We start from the raw sequence: 6,276 nt of genomic DNA on the forward strand, positions 1-6,276 counted from the left end.
CTCTGCCTACTTGTGATCTGTCAAATAAATAAATAATTTTAAAAAAATAATTAAAGTCTTGCATTTTTTTAGTGAGATGTTTCTCTTATTCTTCCACTATTAAAACCACACATAGGGTGCTGGGTGGCCCAATTGTTTTTTAAGCAAAAATAAATAAATAAATAAAAGGGACCTTTAACTGGATTGAGGAACAAGATGAGAATTGTGTTAACCCAGTTGTTTTTTAAGCAAAAATAAATAAATAAATAAAAGGGACCTTTAACTGGATTGAGGAACAAGATGAGAATTGTGTGGCCTCCTACCTAAGCAAATTACTAAACTATATGCTTTAAATCAGCACCAGTTCTTTTTCAGTGATGTAATAATAGCACTTGTGGTTTATTTTCTGTGTACTAGGCACTACTTAAGTGTTTTACTTAGATTGTTCTATTTAATCTCACTTTGCAAGACAATACTGTTATTGTTTAAGTCTAGACAACTGAACTTGATTAGGCACAGAGTGGTTAAGTAATGTAGCTAACAAGAGATAGAACCAGATTCTGAATTCTGATCCCTAATGTCAGAGACACTGTGGCGCTCTTAGCCACTGCTTTCTGTCATTTCAAGAACCTGAATGAAATTAACATCAGAATAAACCACATTCCTATCATTTATAACATCAAACAGAACTGAAAGTAAGTCATTTTTTACCCAAATTTTTACAAAATCATCTTGGCTCCTTTACAAGTTTATTTCCGAAATAAGTAAGTTTGTCTGTTTTGATTTGTCAAGATAGAAAATCCCTAAGAAGCTGTGTTTTTACCTCTATCACAAATTCCTATTTGTTTTTTTTTTTTTTAAAGATTTTATTTATTTATTTGACAGAGATCACAAGTAGGCAGAGAGGCAAGCAGAGAGAAAGGAAGGGAAGCAGGCTCCCCAATCAGCAGAGAGCCCGACGTGGGGCTCGATCCCAGGACCCCGGGATCATGACCCGAGCCGAAGGCAGAGGCTTTTTAACCCACTGAGCCACCCAAGCGCCCCACAAATTCCTATTTGTAAATGCAATCTCATACCTCTGTGTAAGGAGGGTGTGGTCAGGACTAGGCAGCTGGCAGTGGAGAAAATGGAATTGGTCAACACAAAGGACAAAAGTAGCAAGAGGAAAGAGTAAGCAATCGTGGGATTAGCTAAGAATATTTTTTAGTGTACCACATAAATTCAGGTATCATGGTTCTTCTGTCTTTCTGCTGTTCACAGGTGAACATAAATGAACTTTCCCACAATCCAGTACTCCACCGTTTTAAAAAATGTAACTTTGGGAACTGCTGGCTGTGTACTCTCCCACTTATTATATACTAATATTCATATGTAATTCAGTTAAACTAAATTATTTTTAGAACAGATGCCTTCCGGGGTGCCTGGGTGGCTCAGTTGGTTAAGGGACTGTCTTTGGCTCAGGTCCTGATCCTGGAGTCCTGGGATGGAGTTGCACATCGAGCTCTCTGCTTGGTGGGGAGTCTGCTCCCTTTGACCTCTTCCCTCTCATGCTCTCTTTCTCTCTCATTCTCTCTCAAATAAATAAATATATATATTTTTTTAAAAAGGGGGGTGGCACCTGGCTGGCTCAGTGGGTTAAAAGCCTCTGCCAGGGTCTTGGGATCCAGCCCCGCAGTGGGGAGCCTGCTTCCTCCTCTCTCTCTCTCTGCCTGCCTCTCTGCCTACTTGTGATCTCTGTCTGTCAAATAAATAAATAAAATCTTGAAAAAAAAATAATTTTTAAAAGAGTACGGATGCCTTCTAAGAAAGGAAAAATGTTTGAAGTTACTAATGTTCCAGTCAGGCAGTTTTAAAAGGATTCAGTGTTGAAAACTAGGGAGGCAGCAGGGTATGTGACAGAGAAGGCCCTGACTCAGGAGGTCTGAGTTCAGATTTTATTCCACTACTTGCTGCTCTGTGATCTTGGGCAAGTCCTTTAACTTTTTGGAGCATGTTTTCCAGTCTCCAAAATGGGTTTAAGTTTAACTACTTCATAGGGTTATTTGGGGTACCATTGATGCATTTGAAATCAATGTTCATTGACTTGGAATTTGGGTATCAGTTTCTTTGTTAAATGAGAGGATTGGATAAGCTGATTTTTTGTTTTTTGTGTGGTTTTTTTTGGTGCCGAAACCCAGGATTTTTTGGTTTTTTAAGGCTCCAAAATTCTGCTTCTATATCAGCATTTCCCAAAGTGTGCCCTGTAGAACACTAGTTATACAGATTATTAGGTGTTGCTAGGAATAAAAGGGTTCTTCTAGTTTTATTTTTCTATGTTAGTAAAAGCTATACATGACTTCCCCAAAATTACACAGATAGTGACAGAACCAGAACTAGAAGCCATATCTCTGGCTCCTGGCCCAGTGTTCTGGTCACTTGGGAAAAGCCATATGATGAACAGAAGGCAATGAGCAATCTTCCTACATCTGCACTCAAACAACTCTCTGGAAAGTGATCACTGACCTCCTAATTGCTAAATTCAAGATCTAGGCTTGCCCCTCAGCCTCTCCCACCTGTGCATAAGCTGTGACACAACTCATCTCCCATGCCCTCATGTGCAGGCTCCCTGTTGATCTTAGCTCCTCAGCCTTATGGGAATGACTGCCTGCTCAGGCTCCTTTTCCTCTTTCTGTCCCTGCTGGGTACATTTGGCTTCCACCAGTAAACACAATTACATACACAATTCCAACTGGATGTCCTGCCCCAATTCAAAGACAGACGTTCAAAAAAGAAATCAGTGCCCTCCTACCCCACACTAGATCTCATCAAGTCCTCTATTTCTGCATATGTATCATTCAAGCTCCAAAACACCCAGATCCAAAACGTGGGTAGTTCTCTTTTCCTTGATCCCTTCAGTTACCAAGTCCTCTAGGCCTACAAAATCTTCCCAAACCATATCCTTCTTTGGATATTATTTTTGCAGCCCTAGCTGAATTTATTACCTCTCCTGGGCTAAACCAATAGTTCGCTAGTTGTTCTACTCCAAGCCATCCTATACACTGCTGCTCCAAGCACAGATCTAGTGATGGCCTTCGCTTACCCTAAGACGTTCCATGGCTCCCACGGCATATATAATTAAAGTAAGTGTCACCCTGTTACATATAATGAGACTTTAGTTTTTACTTCCCATTTCAGCTGTCACTGGTCCCCGGTCAGGCTCTGTGCTTCCATTATGATGGACTGCACCTACTGGGGCACCTGGGTGGATCAGTGGGTTAAGCCTCTGCCTTTGGCTTAGATCATGATCTCAGGGTCCTGGGATCAAGCCCCGAATTGGGCTCTCTGCTCAGCGGGGAGCCTGCTTCCCTCCCCCCACCCCACCCCCGCCTGCCTCCCTGAGTACTTGTGATCTCTGTCAAATAAAATCCTAAAAAAAAAAAAAAAAAAAGGATTGCACCTGCACCCAGGCCGCCTCTATGCAGTCACCTTCAAGCCTCTGCTGGTGCTCTTCACCACAGGAAGGCTTTCTCCTCTAAGTCCCCCTCTGTTCATGAGAGCCACTCCCTCCAGTAGCCCTCCTGATGCTCCTGACTCAGATGTGATTTCTCCTAGCTCTCTATTGTACCTTTTTATTTTTTATTTTTTTAAGATTTATTTAGAGCGAGTGAGTGGGAGGAGGAGCTGGGGGAGAGAATCTTCCAGCAGACTCCCACTGAGCCTGGAGCCCAATACAGGGCTCGATCTAATGATCCATGAGATCATGACCTTAACAGAAACCAATAGTCAGATGCCTAGCAGACTGAACCACTCAGGCATGCCATTTTTAAAAAGTTATTATTATTATTTTTTTAGTTTTTACGTAATCTCTACACCCCACCTGGGGCTCAAACTCAGCACCCCAAGATGCAGAGTCACATGCTTTTCAGACTGAGGCAGCCAGGCATCTCTGCCTTTTTAATAGTCCTTCCTGACATTTTTATTGCACATGCCCCTTCTGCAAGGAGTATCCAAAGACGTGATAGACGGAACTGAAAGAAAAAAGACTCCTGCCCAGAAAACCTGGACTAGAAGCATCCACACCCACTAGCCTGACAACTCCTGCCCTAGTAAACAGATTGGTCAAACAGACACCTAATTCCTGTCAGGCTCTGCAAAGAGGAACTATCGTGGGTCCACTCTGGTGAAAAATGGCTTGTTACATCCTGCTCTGGCATTTTGTTTTTCAACTTTTTGTGAAAATAATTTGAGATTTACATTACGTTGCAAAGACAGTGCAGAGATTTCCTGTATACCCTTTGCTGAGATTCCTCTGTTAATATTAGGGTACAATGATCAAAACTATAAGTTGATATTGATGCCATTAACTAAACCCCAAACTTTATGAGAATTTTCCCACTTCTACTGATGTCCTTTTTCTGTTGCAGGACGCTACACTGCATTTAATGCGCCGTAGTTTTAAGACTAATAGGAAAAGAAAAAAAAAAGACTAATAGGTAAAATAAAAGGAGGAGGGGGAAGCGGCAGAAACAGAATTTTTCAAATCTATTCCTTATTTTTTCAACGTGAGAAAACGCCATTAAACTAGCATTTAGGGGAAAAGCTGCCGATGTGCCAGCTTGTCCACAACCTGCCGAGTTTCCACGAACCCGCGCAGCGCGGGCCCGGGGTCTTCCCCCCCATCCTTCCCCACCAGTCCGGCCTGGCCCCGCACCCCCGCAGCGTGCGCCGCTGGGACCGCACCCCGGACTCCGACTCCGCGCGCAGGACCCCCACCGCCCTCGCACCCCACCCACCGCGCTCACCTGGCGCCGAGCGTCTACGCCGTGCGCGCCGCCGCCCTCCAGCCACGTGAGCGCGCGCCGCCCGGACCGGAAAGAGGGGCGAGGCCGCCGTGGCGCCCGGCGCAGACTGGGACGCTTCCGCGGCTCGCCGCGGCGTGCTCGCTCTCTGTCCGGCTGCCGGTCCCAAGATTTGCCCAGTACGAGTGACCGAACTAGAAACGGCAGTGCGAGACTTAGAAACAGAACCAGACGGCGTATGCGTCAATAAAGGTAAAACTGAGGTAGCTGAAACATGAAGTGCCCAGGGGTCCCGCAGGAGGAAGCTGGATCCGAGCTGAAGTTGAGCGGTGCAGGTGGACCAGGAAAGCAGGCTGTCGGCGCTGAGAAACGAGGAGGGCTTTGCAGGCCAGGCCTGCCGCTGGGGCAAAGGCGTGGCCGTGGGAAGGAACAAGAGGGGCCTTAGAGAGCTGCTGCTGGGAATGATTCCCGTGGATTTCTGGAGACGGGCCCCAGCCCCCTCCAGCCCCACCGGAACGCGCCATGTCAGTAGCTTCATTACCTGAGGTGAAGTGATTTTGATAGTATTTCCTGATATCCGACGACCTTGAAGTAGCTGAAGGGACTTCATGGTGGTCCAGACACTTGGCGGGATTTAAAGATTCCTCTGGATTAAAACAAGCGCATGAACCTTTTCTTCACAGTAACAGACGTCTTTTATTCTTCCTCGTCTCCAGATCCACCCTACATTTCCCTTAACCACCCACTTCCCCAAGGAAACATATGGAAAAGCAGACATAATACAAGATCAGTGTTGGGCTCCTGGGTGGCTCAGTGGGTTGAGCGTCTGCCTTTGGCTCAGGTCGTGATCCCAGTGCCTGCTGCTCCCTCTGCTTGTGCTCTCTCCCTCTCTCTCTCTCTCAGATAAATAAAGAAAACCTTAAAAAAACAAACAACAAAAAAACCAAGATCAGTGCTATGTGCATGGTAGATGCTTGGGGGACTTAAGATTATCTTAAGGAAAAAAAAAAGATTCTCTTAAGAGACTAATATATTTACAACTTTAAAGTCAGTTTGCTTACTACCTAGTGTATTCAATAGCTTTGCAAACCAAAAATAGTTTTTCTTAAAACTTTGACCTATTTTAAATAGCCTTCTTTACCCTAAAAATATTTCAAAATTTTATCCCTAGAAAAACTTTAACTCTTTTTTTTTAATTGTATTTATTTATTTGACAGACACAATGAGAGAGGGAACACAAATAGGGGGAGTGGGAGAGGGAGAAGCAGACATCCTGCCAAACCTGATGCAGGGCTTGATCCCAGGACCTTGGGATCATGACCTGAGCTGAAGGCAGACATTTAAGGACTGAGCTACCTAGGCACCCCTAACTCTATTTTCTTTGTCAGACTTCTTCAGAAAGTAGAACTTTGAATGCATGCATATAAAATTTTTATTTAAAAAAGACAAGTCCTCGCGCCTGGGTGACCCAGTTGGTTGTTTGCCTCTAGCTCAGGTCATGGTCCCAGGGACCTGGCAT

At 44.5% G+C, this 6,276-nt stretch overlaps 1 protein-coding gene across 2 annotated transcripts in view; it reads right to left on the reverse strand.

The window, feature by feature from the left end:
- CCDC125 (coiled-coil domain containing 125) overlaps nucleotides 1–4,884 on the reverse strand; it is a 26,574-nt gene extending 21,690 nt beyond the window's left edge. For both annotated transcript variants that reach the window (XM_059175163.1, XM_059175162.1), the window contains exon 1: nucleotides 4,761–4,884. The gene's annotated coding sequence lies outside the window, so the exon portion shown is untranslated. The remainder of the gene's footprint in view (nucleotides 1–4,760) is intronic.
- Between the last annotated feature and the right edge of the window lie 1,392 nt (nucleotides 4,885–6,276).

Source organism: Mustela lutreola, chromosome 5 (assembly GCF_030435805.1).
Source record: "Mustela lutreola isolate mMusLut2 chromosome 5, mMusLut2.pri, whole genome shotgun sequence".
Taxonomy (NCBI): domain Eukaryota; kingdom Metazoa; phylum Chordata; class Mammalia; order Carnivora; family Mustelidae; genus Mustela; species Mustela lutreola.